At 43.5% G+C, this 12,500-nt stretch overlaps 1 protein-coding gene across 1 annotated transcript in view; it reads right to left on the reverse strand.

The window, feature by feature from the left end:
* Window positions 1–12,500, reverse strand: part of ptpro (protein tyrosine phosphatase receptor type O) — a 129,791-nt gene that overhangs the window by 116,421 nt on the left and 870 nt on the right. The gene's annotated exons all lie outside the window — the stretch shown is intronic.

Here is a 12,500-nt window from a genome sequence, read left to right on the forward strand (position 1 = left end):
ATAGACCAGGCAGATAGACCATAACTCTCTATATAAATGAACAGATTGGCAGATAGACCAGGCAGATAGACCATAAATCTCTATATAAATGAACAGACAGGCAGATAGACCATAACTCTCTATATAAATGAACAGACAGGCAGATAGACCATAACTCTCTATATAAATGAACAGACAGGCAGATAGACCAGGCAGATAGACCATAACTCTCTATATAAATGAACAGACAGGCAGATAGACCAGGCAGATAGACCATAACTCTCTATATAAATGAACAGAAAGGCAGATAGACCATAACTCTCTATATAAATGAATAGACAGGCAGATAGACCATAACTCTCTATATAAATGAACAGACAGGCAGATAGACCAGGCAGATAGACCAGGCAGATAGACCATAACTCTCTATATAAATGAACAGACCAGGCAGATAGACCATAACTCTCTATATAAATGAACAGACAGGCAGATAGACCAGGCAGATAGACCATAACTCTCTATATAAACAAACTCAATAATCCATAGCCTAGATGTCTACAGGTCTACCACTCAAACCACAGAGCTTTTCATCCCACAATACCTTACAAACTCTACAGGTCATATCAATACAGGGTCTGGTCCATTCTATATACACTAGACAGTGGTTGTTATAGGGTCCGGTCCATTCTATATACACTAGACAGTGGTTGTTATAGGGTCCGGTCCATTCTATATACACTAGACAGTGGTTGTTATAGGGTCCGGTCCATTCTATATACACTAGACAGTGGTTGTTATAGGGTCCGGTCCATTCTATATACACTAGACAGTGGTTGTTATAGGGTCTGGTCCATTCTATATACACTAGACAGTGGTTGTTATAGGGTCCGGTCCATTCTATATACACTAGACAGTGGTTGTTATAGGGTCCGGTCCATTCTATATACACTAGACAGTGGTTGTTATAGGGTCCGGTCCATTCTATATACACTAGACAGTGGTTGTTATAGGGTCCGGTCCATTCTATATACACTAGACAGTGGTTGTTATAGGGTCCGGTCCATTCTATATACACTAGACAGTGGTTGTTATAGGGTCCGGTCCATTCTATATACACTAGACAGTGGTTGTTATAGGGTCTGGTCCATTCTATATACACTAGACAGTGGTTGTTATAGGGTCCGGTCCGGTCCATTCTATATACACTAGACAGTGGTTGTTATAGGGTCCGGTCTGGTCCATTCTATATACACTAGACAGTGGTTGTTATAGGGTCTGGTCCATTCTATATACACTAGACAGTGGTTGTTATAGGGTCCGGTCCATTCTATATACACTAGACAGTGGTTGTTATAGGGTCCGGTCTGGTCCATTCTATATACACTAGACAGTGGTTGTTATAGGGTCCGGTCCATTCTATATACACTAGACAGTGGTTGTTATAGGGTCCGGTCCATTCTATATACACTAGACAGTGGTTGTTATAGGGTCCGGTCCATTCTATATACACTAGACAGTGGTTGTTATAGGGTCCGGTCCATTCTATATACACTAGACAGTGGTTGTTATAGGGTCCGCTCCATTCTATATACACTAGACAGTGGTTGTTATAGGGTCCGGTCCGGTCCATTCTATATACACTAGACAGTGGTTGTTATAGGGTCCGGTCCATTCTATATACACTAGACAGTGGTTGTTATAGGGTCCGGTCCATTCTATATACACTAGACAGTGGTTGTTATAGGGTCTGGTCCATTCTATATAAACTAGACAGTGGTTGTTATAGGGTCTGGTCCATTCTATATACACTAGACAGTGGTTGTTATAGGGTCTGGTCCATTCTATATACACTAGACAGTGGTTGTTATAGGGTCCGGTCCATTCTATATACACTAGACAGTGGTTGTTATAGGGTCTGGTCCATTCTATATAAACTAGACAGTGGTTGTTATAGGGTCTGGTCCATTCTATATACACTAGACAGTGGTTGTTATAGGGTCTGGTCCATTCTATATACACTAGACAGTGGTTGTTATAGGGTCCGGTCCATTCTATATACACTAGACAGTGGTTGTTATAGGGTTTGGTCCATTCTATATACACTAGACAGTGGTTGTTATAGTGTCCGGTCCATTCTATATACACTAGACAGTGGTTGTTATAGGGTCCGGTCCATTCTATATACACTAGACAGTGGTTGTTATAGGGTCCGGTCCATTCTATATACACTAGACAGTGGTTGTTATAGGGTCCGGTCCATTCTATATACACTAGACAGTGGTTGTTATAGGGTCCGGTCCATTCTATATACACTAGACAGTGGTTGTTATAGGGTCCGGTCCATTCTATATACACTAGACAGTGGTTGTTATAGGGTCCGGTCCATTCTATATAAACTAGACAGTGGTTGTTATAGGGTCCGGTCCATTCTATATACACTAGACAGTGGTTGTTATAGGGTCTGGTCCATTCTATATACACTAGACAGTGGTTGTTATAGGGTCCGGTCCATTCTATATACACTAGACAGTGGTTGTTATAGGGTCCGGTCCATTCTATATACACTAGACAGTGGTTGTTATAGGGTCCGGTCCATTCTATATACACTAGACAGTGGTTGTTATAGGGTCCGGTCCATTCTATATACACTAGACAGTGGTTGTTATAGGGTCCGGTCCATTCTATATACACTAGACAGTGGTTGTTATAGGGTCCGGTCCATTCTATATACACTAGACAGTGGTTGTTATAGGGTCCGGTCCATTCTATATACACTAGACAGTGGTTGTTATAGGGTCCGGTCCATTCTATATACACTAGACAGTGGTTGTTATAGGGTCCGGTCCATTCTATATACACTAGACAGTGGTTGTTATAGGGTCTGGTCCATTCTATATACACTAGACAGTGGTTGTTATAGGGTCCGGTCCATTCTATATACACTAGACAGTGGTTGTTATAGGGTCCGGTCCATTCTATATACACTAGACAGTGGTTGTTATAGGGTCCGGTCCATTCTATATACACTAGACAGTGGTTGTTATAGGGTCCGGTCCATTCTATATACACTAGACAGTGGTTGTTATAGGGTCCGGTCCATTCTATATACACTAGACAGTGGTTGTAATAGGGTCCGGTCCATTCTATATACACTAGACAGTGGTTGTTATAGGGTCCGGTCCATTCTATATACACTAGACAGTGGTTGTTATAGGGTCCGGTCCATTCTATATACACTAGACAGTGGTTGTTATAGGGTCCGGTCCATTCTATATACACTAGACAGTGGTTGTTATAGGGTCCGGTCCATTCTATATACACTAGACAGTGGTTGTTATAGGGTCTGGTCCATTCTATATACACTAGACAGTGGTTGTTATAGGGTCTGGTCCATTCTATATACACTAGACAGTGGTTGTTATAGGGTCCGGTCCATTCTATATACACTAGACAGTGGTTGTTATAGGGTCCGGTCCATTCTATATACACTAGACAGTGGTTGTTATAGGGTCCGGTCCATTCTATATACACTAGACAGTGGTTGTTATAGGGTCTAGTCCATTCTATATACACTAGACAGTGGTTGTTATAGGGTCCGGTCCATTCTATATACACTAGACAGTGGTTGTTATAGGGTCTGGTCCATTCTATATACACTAGACAGTGGTTGTTATAGGGTCTAGTCCATTCTATATACACTAGACAGTGGTTGTTATAGGGTCTGGTCCATTCTATATACACTAGACAGTGGTTGTTATAGGGTCCGGTCCATTCTATATACACTAGACAGTGGTTGTTATAGGGTCCGGTCCATTCTATATACACTAGACAGTGGTTGTTATAGGGTCTGGTCCATTCTATATACACTAGACAGTGGTTGTTATAGGGTCCGGTCCATTCTATATACACTAGACAGTGGTTGTTATAGGGTCCGGTCCATTCTATATACACTAGACAGTGGTTGTTATAGGGTCCGGTCCATTCTATATACACTAGACAGTGGTTGTTATAGGGTCCGGTCCATTCTATATACACTAGACAGTGGTTGTTATAGGGTCCGGTCCATTCTATATACACTAGACAGTGGTTGTTATAGGGTCTGGTCCATTCTATATACACTAGACAGTGGTTGTTATAGGGTCCGGTCCATTCTATATACACTAGACAGTGGTTGTTATAGGGTCCGGTCCATTCTATATACACTAGACAGTGGTTGTTATAGGGTCCGGTCCATTCTATATACACTAGACAGTGGTTGTTATAGGGTCCGGTCCATTCTATATACACTAGACAGTGGTTGTTATAGGGTCCGGTCCATTCTATATACACTAGACAGTGATTGTTATAGGGTCTGGTCCATTCTATATACACTAGACAGTGGTTGTTATAGGGTCCGGTCCATTCTATATACACTAGACAGTGGTTGTTATAGGGTCCGGTCCATTCTATATACACTAGACAGTGGTTGTTATAGTGTCCGGTCCATTCTATATACACTAGACAGTGGTTGTTATAGTGTCCGGTCCATTCTATATACACTAGACAGTGGTTGTTATAGGGTCCGGTCCATTCTATATACACTAGACAGTGGTTGTTATAGGGTCCGGTCCATTCTATATACACTAGACAGTGGTTGTTATAGTGTCCGGTCCATTCTATATACACTAGACAGTGGTTGTTATAGTGTCCGGTCCATTCTATATACACTAGACAGTGGTTGTTATAGGGTCCGGTCCGGTCCATTCTATATACACTAGACAGTGGTTGTTATAGGGTCCGGTCCATTCTATATACACTAGACAGTGGTTGTTATAGGGTCCGGTCCATTCTATATACACTAGACAGTGGTTGTTATAGGGTCCGGTCCATTCTATATACACTAGACAGTGGTTGTTATAGGGTCTGGTCCATTCTATATACACTAGACAGTGGTTGTTATAGGGTCCGGTCCATTCTATATACACTAGACAGTGGTTGTTATAGGGTCCGGTCCATTCTATATACACTAGACAGTGGTTGTTATAGGGTCCGGTCCATTCTATATACACTAGACAGTGGTTGTTATAGGGTCCGGTCCATTCTATATACACTAGACAGTGGTTGTTATAGGGTCCGGTCCATTCTATATACACTAGACAGTGGTTGTTATAGGGTCCGGTCTGGTCCATTCTATATACACTAGACAGTGGTTGTTATAGGGTCCGGTCCATTCTATATACACTAGACAGTGGTTGTTATAGGGTCCGGTCCATTCTATATACACTAGACAGTGGTTGTTATAGGGTCCGGTCCATTCTATATACACTAGACAGTGGTTGTTATAGGGTCTGGTCCATTCTATATACACTAGACAGTGGTTGTTATAGGGTCCGGTCCATTCTATATACACTAGACAGTGGTTGTTATAGGGTCCGGTCCATTCTATATACACTAGACAGTGGTTGTTATAGGGTCTGGTCCATTCTATATACACTAGACAGTGGTTGTTATAGGGTCCGGTCCATTCTATATACACTAGACAGTGGTTGTTATAGGGTCTGGTCCATTCTATATACACTAGACAGTGGTTGTTATAGGGTCCGGTCCATTCTATATACACTAGACAGTGGTTGTTATAGGGTCCGGTCCATTCTATATACACTAGACAGTGGTTGTTATAGGGTCCGGTCCATTCTATATACACTAGACAGTGGTTGTTATAGGGTCTGGTCCATTCTATATACACTAGACAGTGGTTGTTATAGGGTCCGGTCCATTCTATATACACTAGACAGTGGTTGTTATAGGGTCTGGTCCGGTCCATTCTATATACACTAGACAGTGGTTGTTATAGGGTCCGGTCCATTCTATATACACTAGACAGTGGTTGTTATAGGGTCTGGTCCATTCTATATACACTAGACAGTGGTTGTTATAGGGTCTGGTCCATTCTATATACACTAGACATTGGTTGTTATAGGGTCCGGTCCATTCTATATACACTAGACAGTGGTTGTTATAGGGTCCGGTCCATTCTATATACACTAGACAGTGGTTGTTATAGGGTCTAGTCCATTCTATATACACTAGACAGTGGTTGTTATAGGGTCCGGTCCATTCTATATACACTAGATAGTGGTTGTTATAGGGTCCGGTCCGGTCCATTCTATATACACTAGACAGTGGTTGTTATAGGGTCTGGTCCATTCTATATACACTAGACAGTGGTTGTTATAGGGTCTGGTCCATTCTATATACACTAGACAGTGGTTGTTATAGGGTCCGGTCCATTCTATATACACTAGATAGTGGTTGTTATAGGGTCCGGTCCGGTCCATTCTATATACACTAGACAGTGGTTGTTATAGGGTCTGGTCCATTCTATATACACTAGACAGTGGTTGTTATAGGGTCCGGTCCATTCTGTATACACTAGACAGTGGTTGTTATAGGGTCCGGTCCATTCTATATACACTAGACAGTGGTTGTTATAGGGTCTGGTCCATTCTATATACACTAGACAGTGGTTGTTATAGGGTCCGGTCCATTCTATATACACTAGACAGTGGTTGTTATAGGGTCCGGTCCATTCTATATACACTAGACAGTGGTTGTTATAGTAAACTTCTGACCCACTGGAATTGTGATACAGTGAATTATAAGTGAAATAATCTGTCTGTAAAACAATTGTTGGAAAAATGACTTGTGTCATGTACAAAGTAGATGTCCTAACCGACTTGCCAAAACTATAGTTTGTTAACAAGAAATGTGTGGATTGGTTGAAAAAAACGAGTTTTAATGACTCCAACCTAAGTGGATGTAAACCTCCGACTTCGACTGTATATGGGTCAAAACTATTAATAAAATTTAACAAAATAAATGTTTACATACACTTAAAGTTGGAGTCATTAAAACTCGTTTTTCAACCACAACATCCTTTACGAATTTAAAAGTAATCCTTGAAGTAATCTGATTACAAATATTTTCGCAGGGAAGGTAACGGATTACAGTTAAATCAGGTAGTTCGCCCCCGGTGATGTGCAGACCGCATCACCCTCCACCCTCAACCACAAGGCTCTCCAGAGGGTAGTGAGGGTCTGCATCACCCTCCACCCTCAACCACAAGGCTCTCCAGAGGGTAGTGAGGGTCTGCATCACCCTCCACCCTCAACCACAAGGCTCTCCAGAGGGTAGTGAGGGTCTGCAGACCGCATCACCGGGGGGGCAAACTACCTGCCCTCCAGGACACCTACACCACCCGATGTCACGGGAAGGCCAAAAAGATAATCGAGGACAACAACCACCCGAGCCACTTCCTGTTCACCCCGCTATCATCCAGAAGGCGAGGTCAGTACAGGTGCATCAAAGCTGGGACCTGAGAGACTGAAAAACAGCTTCTATCTCAAGGCCATCAGCCTGTTAATAAACAGCCATCACTGGGACCTGAGAGACTGAAAAACAGCTTCTATCTCAAGGCCATCAGCCTGTTAATAAACAGCCATCACTGGGACAGAGAGACTGAAAAACAGCTTCTATCTCAAGGCCATCAGCCTGTTAATAAACAGCCATCACTGGGACAGAGAGACTGAAAAACAGCTTCTATCTCAAGGCCATCAGCCTGTTAATAAACAGCCATCACTGGGACAGAGAGACTGAAAAACAGCTTCTATCTCAAGGCCATCAGCCTGTTAATAAACAGCCATCACTGGGACAGAGAGACTGAAAAACAGCTTCTATCTCAAGGCCATCAGCCTGTTAATAAACAGCCATCACTGGGACTGAGAGACTGAAAAACAGCTTCTATCTCAAGGCTATCAGCCTGTTAATAAACAGCCATCACTGGGACCTGAGAGACTGAAAAACAGCTTCTATCTCAAGGCATCAGCCTGTTAATAAACAGCCATCACTGGGACAGACACTGAAAACAGCTTCATCTCAAGGCCATACTGTACTCAGCCATACTACTGCAGCTGTGCCATCAGATTAAATCATTGGCCACTTTAATAAATGTCCACTTCATATAATGTTTACATACCCTACATTACTCATCTCATATGTATATACTGTACTCTGTACCATCTACTGCATCTTGCCATCTTGATGTAATGTATCACTAGCCACTTTAAACAATGCCACTTTATACAATGTTTACATACCCTTCATCACTCATCTCATATGTATATACTGTACTCTGTACCATCTACTGCATCTTGCCATCTTGATGTAATGTATCACTAGCCACTTTAAACAATGCCACTTTATACAATGTTTACATACCCTTCATCACTCATCTCATATGTATATACTGTACTCTGTACCATCTACTGCATCTTGCCATCTTGATGTAATGTATCACTAGCCACTTTAAACAATGCCACTTTATACAATGTTTACATACCCTACATCGCTCATCTCATACTGTACTCTATACCATCTACTGCATCCTGCCTATGCCGTTCGGCCATCGCTCATCCATATATTTATATGTACATATTCCTATTCCATCTCTTTAGATGTGTGTGTGTGTGTGTGTATTAGGTAGTTGTTGTGGAATTGGTAGATTACTTGTTAGATATTTACTGCACGGTCGGGACCTAGAAAGCATCTAACCCTTTACTCCACAACCCTGGCGACAAACACAAAACACACAATGTATTTTACACAGAGAACTTCTATCAGGATACTGGTGAAAATACGTCCTGTCTTCCCGCTCAAATTAATGTTGATTCCATTGTCTTGAGGCACATTAACCATATATATTTCATAGCCTACATGGTTTAAAAAACAGAAAAGAGCCTAGGATGTTATCAATGTGTTCTGTGTGAGAAGCCCTGAGAAGCCCTGTTCTGTGTGAGAAGCCCTGAGAAGCCCTGAGAAGCCCTGTTCTGTGTGAGAAGCCCTGAGAAGCCCTGTTCTGTGTGAGAAGCCCTGAGAAGCCCTGTTCTGTGTGAGAAGCCCTGAGAAGCCCTGTTCTGTGTGAGAAGCCCTGAGAAGCCCTGTTCTGTGTGAGAAGCCCTGAGAAGCCCTGTTCTGTGTGAGAAGCCCTGAGAAGCCCTGTTCTGTGTGAGAAGCCCTGAGAAGCCCTGTTCTGTGTGAGAAGCCCTGAGAAGCCCTGTTCTGTGTGAGAAGCCCTGAGAAGCCCTGTTCTGTGTGAGAAGCCCTGAGAAGCCTTGAGAAGCCCTGTTCTGTGTGAGAAGCCCTGAGAAGCCCTGTTCTGTGTGAGAAGCCCTGAGAAGCCCTGTTCTGTGTGAGAAGCCCTGAGAAGCCCTGTTCTGTGTGAGAAGCCCTGAGAAGCCCTGTTCTGTGTGAGAAGCCCTGAGAAGCCCTGTTCTGTGTGAGAAGCCCTGAGAAGCCCTGTTCTGTGTGAGAAGCCCTGAGAAGCCCTGTTCTGTGTGAGAAGCCCTGAGAAGCCCTGTTCTGTGTGAGAAGCCCTGAGAAGCCCTGTTCTGTGTGAGAAGCCCTGAGAAGCCCTGTTCTGTGTGAGAAGCCCTGAGAAGCCCTGAGAAGCCCTGTTCTGTGTGAGAAGCCCTGAGAAGCCCTGTTCTGTGTGAGAAGCCCTGCACCCGAAGCCCTGTTCTGTGTGAGAAGCCCTGAGAAGCCCTGTTCTGTGTGAGAAGCCCTGAGAAGCCCTGTTCTGTGTGAGAAGCCCTGAGAAGCCCTGTTCTGTGTGAGAAGCCCTGAGAGGCCCTGTTCTGTGTGAGAAGCCCTGAGAGGCCCTGTTCTGTGTGAGAAGCCCCTGAGTAGCCCTGTTCTGTGTGAGAAGCCCTGCTGTTATTCCGTAACCTCGGGCCTGCAGCATCATCTACCCATCCTGTTGTCTGTTTGGACATGATGTAGTGGCGAGTCCAGGCCCGATTCAGTCTGGACGGAACGGGAATCTCATTCTAGACAGACAGGCGGGATAGGAATGCAACCTGTTTCAGGACTGGATACATTGTATCATAAACCTATAGTTGTGATATATATATATATATATATGATACCAGAAGCTGTTTCAGGACTGGATACATTGTATCATAAACCTATAGTTGTGATATATATATATATATATATGATACCAGAAGCTGTTTCAGGACTGGATACATTGTATCATAAACCTATAGTTGTGATATATATATATATATATATATATATATATATATATATATATATATATATATATGATACCAGAAGCTGTTTCAGGACTGGATACATTGTATCATAAACCTATAGTTGTGATATATATATGATACTAGAAGCTGTTTCAGGACTGGATACATTGTATCATAAACCTATAGTTGTGATATATATATATATATATATATATATATATATATATATATGATACCAGAAGCTGTTTCAGGACTGGATACATTGTATCATAAACCTATAGTTGTGATATATATATATGATAGTAGAAGCTGTTTCAGGACTGGATACATTGTATCATAAACCTATAGTTGTGATATATATATATATATATATATATATATATATATATATATATATATATATATATATATATATATATATATATGATACCAGAAGCTGTTTCAGGACTGGATACATTGTATCATAAAACTATAGTTGTGATATATATATGATAGTAGAAGCTGTTTCAGGACTGGATACATTGTATCATAAACCTATAGTTGTGATATATATATGATAGTAGAAGCTGTTTCAGGACTGGATACATTGTATCATAAACCTATAGTTGTGATATATATATATGATACCAGAAGCTGTATCCTTCCGTTCTACCCTGCTCGAGGATGATGTCAGTCTAGTGATGCTGGAATCACAGAGAGCCCCCCTCCCTCCTCCCACACAGCCTCACAGTCGAATGACCCAATTTATCCCGGAGAAACATTACAGAACCCAGACCTAGCATGCCATACCACGTTATCTCCAGAGCTAGCATGCCATACCGTGTTATCTCCAGACCTAGCATGCCATACCGCGTTATCTCCAGACCTAGCCTGCCATACCGCGTTATCTCCAGAGCTAGCATGCCATACCGCGTTATCTCCAGACCTAGCATGCCATAGCGTGTTATCTCCAGACCTAGCATGCCATAGCGCGTTATCTCCAGAGCTAGCATGCCATACCGCGTTATCTCCAGACCTAGCATGCCATAGCGTGTTATCTCCATACCTAGCATGCCATAGCGTGTTATCTCCAGAGCTAGCATGCCATACCGCGTTATCTCCAGACCTAGCATGCCATAGCGTGTTATCTCCAGACCTAGCATGCCATAGCTCGTTATCTCCTGAGCTAGCATGCCATAGCGTGTTATCTCCAGAGCTAGCATGCCATACCGCGTTATCTCCAGACCTAGCATGCCATACCGCGTTATCTCCAGACCTAGCATGCCATACCGCGTTATCTCCAGAACTAGCATGCCATACCGCGTTATCTCCAGACCTAGCATGCCATACCGTGTTATCTCCAGACCTAGCATGCCATACCGTGTTATCTCCAGACCTAGCATGCCATACCGTGTTATCTCCAGACCTAGCATGCCATACCGCGTTAGCTCCAGACCTAGCATGCCATACCGCGTTATCTCCAGACCTAGCATGCCATACCGCGTTATCTCCAGACCTAGCATGCCATACCGCGTTATCTCCAGACCTAGCATGCCATAGCGCGTTATCTCCAGACCTAGCATGCCATACCGCGTTATCTCCAGACCTAGCATGCCATACCGCGTTATCTCCAGAGCTAGCATGCCATACCGCGTTATCTCCAGACCTAGCATGCCATACCGTGTTATCTCCAGACCTAGCATGCCATACCGCGTTATCTCCAGACCTAGCATGCCATAGCGTGTTATCTCCAGACCTAGCATGCCATAGCGTGTTATCTCCAGACCTAGCATGCCATACCGCGTTATCTCCAGAGCTAGCATGCCATACCGTGTTATCTCCAGACCTAGCATGCCATACCGCGTTATCTCCAGAGCTAGCATGCCATAGCGCGTTATCTCCAGACCTAGCATGCCATAGCGCGTTATCTCCAGACCTAGCATGCCATACCGCGTTATCTCCCGACCTAGCATGCCATAGCGTGTTATCTCCAGACCTAGCATGCCATACCGCGTTATCTCCAGAGCTAGCATGCCATACCGCGTTATCTCCAGACCTAGCATGCCATAGCGCGTTATCTCCAGACCTAGCATGCCATAGCGCGTTATCTCCAGACCTAGCATGCCATACCGCGTTATCTCCCGACCTAGCATGCCATAGCGCGTTATCTCCAGACCTAGCATGCCATACCGCGTTATCTCCCGACCTAGCATGCCATACCGCGTTATCTCCAGACCTAGCATGCCATACCGCGTTATCTCCAGACCTAGCATGCCATACCGCGTTATCTCCAGACCTAGCATGCCACAGCGCGTTATCTCCAGACCTAGCATGCCATAGCGCGTAATCTCCAGAGCTAGCATGCCATACCGTGTTATCTCCAGACCTAGCATGCCATAGCGTGTTATCTCCAGACCTAGCATGCCATAGCGCGTTATTTCCCGACCTAGCATGCCATACCGCGTTATCTCC

This window comes from Salmo salar, chromosome 07, assembly GCF_965601325.2.
Source record: "Salmo salar chromosome 07, fSalSal1, whole genome shotgun sequence".
Lineage (NCBI taxonomy): Eukaryota > Metazoa > Chordata > Actinopteri > Salmoniformes > Salmonidae > Salmo > Salmo salar.